The sequence below is a fragment of the Ursus maritimus genome, unplaced genomic scaffold (genome assembly GCF_017311325.1).
Source record: "Ursus maritimus isolate PB19 unplaced genomic scaffold, ASM1731132v1 scaffold_3, whole genome shotgun sequence".
In the NCBI taxonomy this organism is placed as follows: domain Eukaryota; kingdom Metazoa; phylum Chordata; class Mammalia; order Carnivora; family Ursidae; genus Ursus; species Ursus maritimus.
In genome coordinates, this window is record NW_024425563.1 from 52,717,044 (window position 1) to 52,730,103 (window position 13,060).

The following is a 13,060-nucleotide window of genomic DNA, read 5'->3' on the forward strand; positions in this document are numbered from 1 at the left end:
ATAGTTGAGGAACACCCTATCTAAAACTGAAAACCTCCCTCCCTCCCATACCTACAGCTTAGACCATTCTCCCACTTGGTCTTATTTTTCTTCAAAATACTTATTACCTTCTAAATCTCATTTACTTTAGTTGTTCATTTTATTATTTGTTTTCCCCACTGTAATATAAGCTTTATGGGGGCAGAGATTTTTGTCTCTATTCCTCCCCCCTCCCCATTGTTTTATTTCCGGGATCTGAATAATTATTGGCACTTAGTGCTCAATAAATAGTTCTTGAATAAACAAATGAGTGACAGTGGCCACTATTTACTGAGTAGTCACAGTTTTTGACTTCTGAGATGTCCTTGATTTTTTTTATACCATGCATTTATTAGCCCTTTCTTAACTTTGATTTTGACATTGGATAAACTTGTCATACTTTTTCATTTTTCCAGTTGCTTCTTTTCCAGTTTGCGTCTTTATTCAGGAGCCCTTCTCTTCTCATTCTGTGTTGTCCTTTGTTATCTAAGGTGCTTCCCTGCTTGCTCCGTGTTGATGAGGTACAGAGCTAACCCTCTCCATTTCATCCTGTACTCCACTGCCTACAGGTCATCTCTCCCTTGAGCCCCTCAACAGAATATGTCCCAAACAGAAATTATCTCCTCCCCCCCAATACCCCCTGTGGACTAATAGGCTCCATCTTCACTGACAACATCACTAATACTCAGTCTCCTAAGCCGCCAGCGTCTGAATCCTCAGTTCCTCTTTCTGAGGATCTGATGAATGTGACCTCTTCAACATCTTAGACTCCCATTTCTCCACATCCACACTGTCACTATCTTAGCCCAGATCCTTACACTCCCGCTCCAAGGCAGCTGCAGCCTTCTCTAAGAGAGGAAATCTCAGGGACCTACAACACCTATAGCTACATTTGGAGGAGAGAGGATTAGGTCTTTCCAGGGCAAGTTATAACAGCTTGTGCAGCATTTGGGGGGTGGAAGCTGTATTGCTACACAAGCCTATGAGTGGAAAAAAGCTAAACAGAATCACATGTGGGCTAGTCCTGGAGGGGTAGGGGTGCAGTCATCTCTCACAGGGCTGGTGAAAATGAGAAAAGCAACCCCTGACTTGGGGATCTGGCCTAACAGCTCGGTCTCTGTGTGGTTAGTAGCTGACCTGGCATTCATAGCTAGGTCATGGTGTTCTCAGAATCTCCCAAAACTTTAAAACCTGATAGGGTCACTCTTTGATTGTGATAAAGTGACACCAAAAAACCACACACACACACACACACACAAAACCCAGAAAACAAAAATAAATTCCATAATCTTATCTAAGCACAGATGAAAATGAGGTCACAATGTGAAACACAAAATGCCACATGTCCCCTTTCCCAGTTAATACGAGTCACTGCTGCTTCTATAACAATTACAGCCTTAACCTCATTCTAGTCTTCCCTTATCCTAGGTATGATTTAACATACCCAATCATAGGGGGCGCCTGGGTGGCTCAGTCGTTAAGCGTCTGCCTTCGGCTCAGGGCGTGATCCCGGCATTCTGGGTTCGAGCCCTACGTCAGGCTCCTCTGCTAGGAACCTACTTCTTCCTCTCCCACTCCCCCTGCTTGTGTTCCCTCTCTCGCTGGCTATCTCTATCTCTGTCAAATGAATAAAAAAAATCTTAAATAAAAAAAAAAGATACCCAATCATAGAATTACCTCCACTTCCAGAGAGCATCCAATCCCCCCCACAAAGCCCAACTTCCTTGAGCCCTCCCCTCCCCCAAATCACCTAACACCAGCTCAAATCCAAAAAAAAAGTGCTCTCCAACACTGTCTTACTGAGATGGCTCTCAGCTCCTCCTTGTTGCGAGGAACTACGGCCCCAGCTGGGCCAGCTCTAGCTTTGGTCTTGGCAATCTCTGCCTACAGGCTGTGAACTCTAGTATGGCAATTCCACTCCATATTCAACTGAACCAGTCAAGCCGTTTCTTTTAGGCAGTATTAGAGGCTGAGTAGGCAGAAATAAGACGGGTGACTCAAATTCAGGCTGTAATTCAAATCTTGAAAAGATCTGAATTATGCAGTCCTGAGAAATCTAGTTCAGAGTAAATATATGGTTAAAGAAAAGATATTGCTTGCTACTTTAGAATCCCATGGATTATTGAAATAAATCCTTAAGACTTCAGATAATGTACACCTTTAAAACATGTGTTCTAAAGTTGGAAAAAGGAAGCAATAGCTGGCTACCTTGGATGGTGGTGTGAGGTTCTGGCTTTCTTCATTAATATGAAAAATATTTTTCGAGTGTTCGCTATGCTCTGAGCATTTTTCTAGGCATTGGAGACATCGTAGTAAACCAAATATACAAATTCTCTCCTTGCTATCTTCAATTTACATTATAATTGGGTATGAAAGGCAAAAAAAATAGACACATAAGTCTGAAAAAAGGAAAATATCAGCAAGTACCAAGTAATACGAAGATTGTTAAATTAGGGAAAATTAGAGTGTGTCTTGACGGTTCCTCTAGAATGGATGATATTAGTGAAGGCCTTTCTCAGGAGGTTACAGTCAAGCAGAGATCTGGATATCAAGAAAGAGCCAGCTCCACATAGATCAGAGAGAGGGCATTCCAGGCAGAGTGACCACGTAGAGCAAAACTTCTAAGGACTATAGGGACTATCTTAGTCTGCTTGGGCTGCTGTAATAAACTATACACTCAGTGGCTTAAATAACAAGTATTTATTTCTCACAGTTCTGGAGGCTGGGAAGTCCAAGACCAAGGTGCGCATGGATCTGGTCTACCCTCCCTGATCATTGGTTACATTGCCAATGTTGGACGTCTAAGACATACAATGACAGGACACAATGAAGACCCTCCCGGGAGCATCAATATGAAGTTCTGTTTAAAGTCTGTGGCACTACATGCTAGTCCTAAACTTGATTTTCTTCACAGTTAAAGGTGCGAATACTTAATCTGTGTAATTTTTTCAATTAAAATATTGTGAATCACAGACCAGAAAAATTCCCCTTCTCAGTCTTAAATTTTGTACTTTCTCCAGGAGATGGACATTGATACTCTTGGCTTCCACTTAAGAGGCTGGCACTCCCATAGTGGTTTGAGTCTTTCCCAGCCGTGCTTATGACAATGAGCAAACAGAAAAATGGAATTTGAAGGCAATCAACTTATTTCTGGAGCCAAGAGTGCTTATGTTTATTCTATTTAAGTCTCCATGTCCACTTTACCGGAATGTACTACCTTGAGACTCCTCCATGCAAAAGATTTGGATGCTGCCATGTATTCAGTAAACATACAAGAGTGCCACCAACTATTTGTGGGAAAACCTACTTTTGACTGTACTGATCAGTCAGAAGAGAATGGCAGCACTGCTCAATGATAGTGTACCAAATGTGAGGGTTAGTTCTCTTTGCCAAGTCTCTGTATGTCTAGTGCTGGGTTAGCCACAGATATGGTCTGGGATCTCCTTCATGAGGTCAAGCTCAGTTAAGTCCAGTTATTCTAGAAAAACAGCACAATGAATCCCTTAGTGGAAAAACAAAAACCACATAAATACCAAACTGAAACGTTATTGTATCTAAGTATGCGGCTTCATTGAGGTTCACGTGGTAATATATGGACATTTAGGCCTGACCATATAGAGATTGTGGGATGATTTTCTGAGAAGATAGGTCTTAATACTGTGGACACCCTGAGAAGAAGAGCAACACCTGGGACAAGGGTTTCTTAACCTGGTTGAATATCAGATTCCCTGAGGGGCTTTAAAATCAATCAGTTAATTTAATAAACACATTGTGGCAGGTTGAAGTATGGCTCCCCAAAGACACCCACTTCCTAAACTCCGAACATGTGATTATGTTACTTTAGGGTTGTGATTAAATTAAGGATCTTGTGATGGGGAGGTTGTCCTGGCTTATCTGATGGACCCCATGTAATCACAGGTTCTTATCAGAGTGAGGCAGGAGGGTCAGAGTCAGAAAAGGAGAGGAGACTGAGGCAGAGGTCCGAGTGAAATGGGGTCATGAGCTGAGGAATGTGGATAGCTTCTAGAAGCTAGAAAAGGCAAGCAAATGGACTCCCCCCAGGACTTCCAGAAAGAACAGAGTCCTACCTACTCATTTAGGCTTCTGACCTCCGAAATTCTAAGAGAATGAATGTGTTTTGCTTTATATGTCACTAAATCTGTGATTTATTACAGAAGCACTAGAGAACTAATAGATACACTTTACTAGAGTCCATCTCACAAATCATAAAGGTAACAGGTGTTTGTTACCACAGTGATATAAAATACAGATACAAAGGAAAAAAATCCCCACCTTCTCCATTCCGTACCTCCCCAAACCTCATTTCTAGCCTTTAGTTAACTAGTTTTTAATTTATAGCAGTTAAGTATTAAGTATCAAGACCTTTTAATAAGCTTACATTGCCCTACTACCATGTTCTTTCACTGAAAATGGCAGATTGCATGAATGGTCACAAATCACTCCCCTCTCTCTATCCAAGCCCCTTTGAAAAGAATTTGCAGCAGTTCCCATCAAGAGGTGGATTTTACCTTCCATACTAACTCTGGGCTTGGCCAGGTGACTCGGTTTGGCCAATGGGACAAGAGCACAGAGAGCTCAAGCAGAGGCTGTTGGGAATTCTGCTATTATTTGAACTAGGCCAAGCCAAGCCAACCCAGACTGGAAGAAATTCCCACCCAACTCGTAGACTCATGGCAAATAATAAGCGTGGGTTGAAGCCACAAAGTTTCCAGATAATTTATTATAAAATAAAAAGTAACTGACCAATTAACTAAAGCTTTTGACACCTTTCCAGGTGCCCAAGGATTTTGATTTTTCTCTCTGGGTCTGAATTTCTGAATAGAATGATACACAGATAAAACCTACATCAAGCTGAGGCACCCTATGGTTCAGTGTAGGTAGTCACACTCAACGATACAATGGTAAAACAAGCAAGTAAATAAATAGGTAGGTAAAATGGAAAGCAACTAAAATATTTTCTGAAGGTTCTTGAGAGAATGCCAAAGGAGAATTTCATTCATAATGCACTGCAAAACTCCTTAAAATCTTTTGTGCCAGGTTTTCTTTTTTTAATTTTAAAAAATATTTTATTTATTTGAGAGAGAGAGAGAGCACAGCAGAGGGAAGAGGCAGAGGCAGAGGGAGAGGCGGGCTCCCTGCTGAGCTAGGAGGCTGACATGGGGCTCGATCCCAGGACGCTGGGATCATGAGCTGACCCGAAGGCAGATGCTTAACTGACTGAGCCACCCAGGCACCCCGAAACATATTTAAATATAACTTGAGTGTGTCTAATTAGATTAAAGTCTTTCTTAAGTAGGACACAATAGGTTGGAAATTTCTCCACAACGGGTAGGAAATTAATAATAAACAGCGGTGTCGAAGTACAACAGGAACTTCACATTCCTGCTCTTTTTCTCTTCATTTAAGCACAATAACTCAAGTGCATGCTTTTTAATATTATGCTTATTCAATTATTTTTGAGTTTCTGTCACAAATATTTTTCCCCTGTAGGTTACAATACATCAAATTTGATTAATGCAGAAAGCTCTGACAGATATTTTAGTGAGTTAATTTGTACCTCTTAATGTTGAAATTTATATAGTTAGTTGACATCCTGGCTAAGGCAATAAAACACTGAGAAGTAAAAACACAAGCTCGTAGGTTTTTTGTATTCACACCATAAAATTCCACATGTATGAATTTTGTTCATATGTTGTCATCTTATTGGAAGAAACACATTGTTGTAATATGGATTTCTCTGAGTTAAAAGGTAGCAATCTAAAGACCTAGTGTTTTTTGCTTAGCTTTTCTGGCTTCACCTTTAGAAAAAAATTTTTAAGCTAAATCTCTGTTTCAGTATCTCCATTTGAAGATTTGCCGATGGTTAGTTTTGCAGAAAATGCGTAGATTCTCTCTACTCCTTAATTCATTGATTGACAGCACTTATCGAACAGCTACTATGTGCTCTACATGCTTGAGATGATTCATGAATAAAACAGAGATTCCCCACCCTACAGAAGTGTATATGTCCACAGACAATAAACAGGAAATATTACATGTGAATTATGTACTGTGTTAGATTCGATATGTTAAGTGATAAGGGGTTGGGAGCAGGGAGGAAGTACAGAGTGCAGTATAAAAAAAGTCCTCAGTATAGCCCTCACTGGGGTGGGGTTTGAGGAAAGACTTGACAATGGCATGGACTTAGTCAAGGAGATGTTTAGGGGGGAAAGGGTTCCAGAAGGAGGGAAGAGCTAAAGCCAATATTCTAAGGCAGAATTATGCTGGCTTGTTCGAGAAACAGAAAGGAGACCACTGTGGCTGAGAAAGAGTGAGTGAAGGGAAGACTAGAAGAATCCAGAAAGGTACAGGAGGGTGATTTAGAATCACTGTAAGGATTCTGGCTTTCATGGGAGCCATTGGAGGGCTTTGGGCAGAAGCTTGACATCACATAACTTAGATTTATCAAAGACTTTGGTTGCAAAGCTGAGAATAGCCTACAGAGGGGCAAAGACAGATGCCGTGAGATTTATTAGAAGTTATTTCAGTATCTAGTCCACAAGAGATGGTGCTTGTGGCCTGCACAGCAGGGCAAGGGGGAAAAGGTGGTCAGATTATGTCTTTGAAAGTAGAGACAACAGGATTTCTTAACCTAGTGGATGAGGGTTTTGAGGGAGAAGAGTCAAGGATTCAAGGGTTTTGCCTGAGCAGATGGAAGGACAGAGTTGGCCCCAACCAAGACGGGGAAGGCTGCAGGTAGAGCAGGTTTATGCAGAGGAGTGGAAACCAGGAGTCCAGTTTGGGACTTGTTGAGCTCCAAATTTTTATCAGACATTAAAGTAGAGATGCAGAGTAAAAGGTTGAATATACATGCATCTAGAGCCAAATTTATAAATTTGTAGCCATCAGCATTTAAAAGATATTTATAACCTTGTTTCAAATCCTAATCCTGTATCCTAGATGATGCACAGAAAAACATTCACTTAACAGATGCAGAAATTGTGGCACAAAGGTGAAAGTACAAAAATACCTAAGCTAAATAGATTCTGGATTCTTCTCTGGCAGGGACAGAGAACACACTTACAGGACTATATTGTGTGTGTGGTACATGTATCACCTTATAGTCTAACGTTAAAGCAAACAATATGATCAAACATCATCATCAACACAAATTCATCAAAATACAACTTTACCCACAATCCCACCCAGAAGTCTCGTTATCTCCAGTTTTTATGCTGTCCTCTAGATCTAATTCATTTATTTTAATAAGAAAGTTGCAATTTTAAACCAATGTTTTCACGTAACATTGTATAACATTTCCTATATTATCTTTCAATTTCCTAATTGTCCCTTGGATAGCTGCATATTCTATTGAGTTGATATACCATCATTACCTCACTTCCAAGCAATATACAAACTTGGCTAAAAGTGTTCTTACAATTGTGCAAAAATAACAAACCAGGCTTAGGAAGAAAAGCCTGAAAGGAAATGTGCCAAAGGTATTAGTCCTCTTCGCTGCCACAGCGCAGATGCGACATCCTCCACGAAGTTTTCCTTAAGTGGCCTTCCTCTATGTGTCTAGCACCTCACACTTCCTGTCACGCTGTAGTGGTGGCCTGCGGGATTACGTCGCCCACACACGGCCACCTCCATGGGTGATGACATGACTGCCGTGAGCTTGCCCACTGTTGTCTACCTGCGGTTCAATGACCCTCTACACGGTCACATACATGGATCAAAGAATGAACGTTGGACACTAGGCTATGAATGGAGGGTAGAACATCAACATCTCAAAATCTGTGTTCCTGTTTCCCAAATGTCCTTTAACATACACATTTTATAATATTTAAAATGGTTCTCACGTAAGCAGGAGCATGCAAAAGACGAGTCAGAAGAACAGAAAATCTTGAAAAGAAACTTGTTTTTTTCCTTTCCAAACCACGAACAGCAGCTGTGTATCACCAGCAGTGAGTAGGAGCTACTATTTCTAGCTTTCTGCTCTGCTGGGACTGTACTTCCGGGCCCTTTTGTGGGAGGGCAGGATAAAGCCATGTTACTTGTTCTTACAAAAGAGATGTAAGAAGTAGCACATCACTTCCAGACTAGAGTAGTGCTGGTGTGACTCCCTGCAGAGTTTGCTTCCCTTCAGACAGCATCCAGAATGTTCCAGATAGTGGCTTATCTGTCAACAAGGTCCCAGCATGAGAACAACATGAAGCAAAATTCCCAGTCAATTGGAGATGGACGTGTTCTATGAGTAAGCAATTAACCTTTGTGATGTGAAGTAATTGCGATTTGGGGGTTGTCTGTTATTGTATTATAGCTTAGCTTATCCTGATTGATACTCTGTGAGACCAACTTTGCTTCATTATACCTTAAAGAGAGACAGCCATTGAGCTCTAGAAACTTGAAATCTAAGCACAGGAAAATTAGCTAGCTCTCTAAAGACAGAATAAAATGTAAATGCTGAAAGATGACAAGAGGAAGCACTTCCACAGAGCAACCTCGGGACCTAGGTGGAAAACCACCTAGCCATCTTTCCTGTGGCTTTTACTCAGAGGTAGTTAGACCAACAGTTTTGCTTAATAGATTAATAACTGGATGCAGTTCTTGAATGTAACACTGGGGCCTTCTGGACATTTCCTATTTAAGTCCGGAGGTTGCAGTATTGACAAAAATAGGATGTGGTCCATTGGATTACTTCAGGATTTTTTTTTCCAGCCCTAAATGCCAGTAGCTCAACTGACACTTATCACTTTCTGAAGTACAAGCAGTAAAAATAAGAGTTATAACTGCCAGTTTTGATGTGCGTTTTCATACCTCTGATGATTCCCAGTGGAGGAAACCAGCAGGCTCTTAATATGGAAGTTCCTTGCCTTACCTAAGGCCCTACAAGGACCTGCATTAATTGATAGCTTTAAGGGAATCTTGAGGGGGATGCAGCTCCAGGATCATTGTAAGGTACCAAGTTCAGTGTCGAAAGAACTGGATCTGAGCATCAGCTCTGTCACTCTGAGTTAGGATACCATATGAGCTAACTTTGAGACCAATTTCTTAACTTGTACCTCAACTACCTCATTGACAAAATGCCAGATTATAAGGATTCTTGTGAAAAGTGCATGAGATAAGGCCTATGAGAACTCAAGAGATATCTAGGCTCAAAGGGATTAACATCTTCACTCCGAAGATTCATTCTATTGATCAGGTCCCTCACTGAGACTGGCAGCTGTCAGAGATGCATTCAGAGAGCGCTCAATGCTAAATTCATTTTTTAAAAATCCCAAAGGATGAGTATCGAATAAGAGCCACTTTGGGTGTTGGTGCAGGGATCTCTCCTATGAATAAATGGAGACAGTCCATCGCATAATTGGTCATTGGTATTCATGGCCAAGCCTCAGACCACAAACTCTGGTGATATCTGTCACTCTGTACAATTTGGGCAAATTCTCATCAGCACCTTTGGTCTTTGAGAGGGAGTGGCCCACAGCCTTCCTGGTCTTACTGCTCAGCAACCGCAGATGATGAAGAACCCTATGCACAACAGAGCATTTCCACAGCATGAATGCTCAGAAGCATGGTGCTCATGTTTTAGCTAAAACTTCTGGCTCAACCTGACAACAGTGTGCCTGGGAAGTCATCACTCAACTCTCAAGCTCTGACATTCACTGAGCTCGGTCAACTTATGGTGGAGCCCTCCATTTGAAGCAGAAATCATTTTTATTTTTTTTTTAAAGATTTTATTTATTTATTCAACAGAGATAGAGACAGCCAGCGAGAGAGGGAACACAAGCAGGGGGAGCGGGAGAGGAAGAAGCAGGCTCATAGCAGAGGAGACTGATGTGGGGCTCGATCCCACAACGCCGGGATCACGCCCTGAGCCGAAGGCAGACGCTTAACTGCTGTGCCACCCAGGCACCCCTGAAGCAGAAATCATTTTTAAAAAACTGACTTGGAATTAGCATCTTGGTATTGGCTACAATGAAACAGTTCCCAAGCACAGGGGATGGAGCATGAGTCTTGAGCACGTACTTCAAATCTTCATAATACAGTATTTATCGATACTCTAAGAGATTATCTAAGAAGAGGAATGATAGAAAAGAGATTTATAGTTTACTTTGCCCTCTTCCATAACTCTTGTCCCGAGGCTTTATTGAATTCAGTGGCAAAAAGTCTCTCCAAGAAATTTTTGCTTAGTCTTTTAAATTTGCTTCACCTAAAAATTCCTATGCAAATATATTCAAGAAGAGGATCATTTCAGATTTCCTTTATATGTGTGGATCAAGATAAGGAGAACATAATTTGGAATTCTCAGTCCTTACATCCAAAAGGCTTGCATTTATTTATTTATTTATTTATTTACTTATTTACTTATTTAGAAGTCTAGCATCTAAAGGGAGTGTTTGCCTTTTATGACAATGTAGGATAGACTATTTTCTCTCCTTTTGACTTTGAGGTCCCCAATCAATTAAGGGGGCATTTCCTTCCCACATTTATTGAAAACTTACTATTTGCCAGGCGCTTTCCATATGCCATCATATTCAAGACTCTCTAACAGCCCTGTGAGGTAGGTGCTTTATCCTCATTTTACTAAGAAAATAGTAGCCCGGGGACATTAATGCCTAGGGTCACTCAGTAAAGCACTGACACCCTATGCTAGCAGTGTTAATCTCTGTGATGGTGAGGATCGTTATTTCTTATAAACATAGCATACTCTTGATCCCCTTTAACTATTTCCCCCTCCCCTCACCCAAGGTGATTTTTATCAGAAATAAAAATGGTTTCCATTTTGATAAAAAAAACAAAAAAAAAATAAATCAACAGCCCTCGGGGGGGGGGGGGGAAAGGATACCCAACAATTCTAGCCTCTTCCTCGGTTTCTAAGTTTGAAGGCAAGTTAGTGTAGACACAGATGACAGGATGTTAAGTCTCAGTTCTGTTATCTTAGCCAACTCATTTAACCTGGGCCTCATTTCCTTGCAGGATTATTACAGAAAAGCAAATGAGTGAGCATCTGAAAGCACCTGAGCTCTCATCAGGGGCTATTACTCATTGTCTCTTTTGCAGGCTTTAGAAGGAACATTTTGTTTCCAGGGCTTAGAGCTATGACAACCAGTTTTACAAATAATACTAACAACAACAATGACAAAATCCTGTCCAAACCTCAATGGCTCTTCATTATGTTAAACAAACAGCATGTGCAAGAATCTCAGTATTCTTAAAATCCTCTTCTAAATGAATATTATCTCCACCTATTGAGATGATTAAAGGACACTGAATGCCCACACCCATGGCATCTGCATGAGGGAATGAACCATGGATTCTCCAAACTCCACTCATTTGTTTCAAAATTTCCTCTGTATCATTTGTACAATATATATTATTCAGCACACTGTTCCACCATTAAAACCACAGTAGACTGATTTGGAATAGGAATATAGAGACACACGTAAGCTAGAAAATGGTCTCATTCTCCTTGTCTCTCTCTGTAAGAGCTTGTGCCAAAGTCTCTATTGATTATAAAATATTAATGTCCCAAGACATCTTAAATAAAAATAAATCTTACTTTATAACCAAACATAAATATCACAATGGAAAAATTGAGTGTGAGGGTGTATAGATGGGCAAAAGTTAGAGTTATTAGTCATTGGGTGGTTTTAACTCAAAATGATTGAAACCTTAGTTATGCTTCTCAATCTTGAGTCATGACTTTTATTTTGTTCCACTCTTAGATGCAAAAAATAATACAATTTAGCTAGATATTTTATTTAAAATTCAACTATAGCAATAAATTTCTCTCTTTCAGATCTGCTAGACTAAAAGCTGACTGCCCTCTGGTGGGCTGTTACTAAAATATTTAGCACCTCTTCAACAGAATCGCTTTATAAAATACTGCACAGCGCCATGCGGCTATTTTACCATTCAATTCATGTAAATAACAAAATTACTTGGGGAAAGGAGAAAACTTTAAAAAGTGAAATACTCTTTATTAATGTAAAAGCCAATTATAACTTGAATTTAGCTCCTTTCTAACTTTTAAACTTGTTTTTCCTTTAGGTGTAAATTTATTCTAGGTTCAAGCTGCAGTTACAGTGGTGAAGGCAGAGCAAACAATTTTTGGAATTTCATTTTCATTTCTGACATAGCTGCATTTTTGATAAGTATATTGTTTTTCAGTTGTTAAGCAATGGAAAAAATCAAGCGTTCACCACATGTGGGTTCTGTTTTCTGTCGCTGCTTAAGTGTAATTCTACTGTTTGAAAGAAAGAATAAATAGAAGATAATTATATTCTTGACAAAAAAAAAAGACTGTTTCAAGGGGAAAAAAAGCTGAAAAATACGACATCAAAGTATGAGAGCTAGGATGGTTATACACAGGATAGCATATTTAGGGAGTATTGATAAAACATTTGAGAATTAAAAACAAAACAAAACTCCAGTGCTTTCAATCTTGTCATACAACAGGATCTCATTCTCCTCTGTTTGCAATTCCCCCCCTAATACATAAGCTCCAGTGAGCTGACAAGTCAGGCATGCCAACCAACTGAATTTTTTAGTCTTCATCTAGCTATTTGGACGGTATGTATTAACAACCTCTGAGGCATCACTAGCCTCATTTTGTCAGACCATTAACAACAGCTGAGAATTCCAACTCATATTTGAAATTATTTCCTCAGCACACTTCTCATACAAACAAATCCTATGAATGGTATTTGAATTCACATTAACAAAGTTATTTCAAATAGATAAAGATATCTATTTCAAACAGATAAAAGTCAAGAATCAGCAAACTACTTTAAAAAAGAAACTCTTAGAGTTTCTGCAAAGAAAATGAAAAAGAATACTGAGCTATTAATCTGGTCAATTTCATCAATATCTATAACATATCTGGAAAATTCAATTTGACATTCCCCCCTCCTTTTCTTGGTAACACTGTTTCTTGGCAATGGCGTAGAGATTAATTTATTAACTCTCAATTTCACTTCACATTTGCAAATGGAATCTTAAAGACGAAAGAAAACTCTCCCTTTGTAATAACAGAATT

The 13,060-nt window shown here is 39.8% G+C and overlaps 1 long non-coding RNA gene across 2 annotated transcripts in view; it reads left to right on the forward strand.

Annotated features, from left to right (window-relative positions):
• The window catches only part of LOC103658861, an 85,469-nt gene that overhangs the window by 58,369 nt on the left and 14,040 nt on the right, over nucleotides 1-13,060 (forward strand). The window lies entirely within an intron of this gene.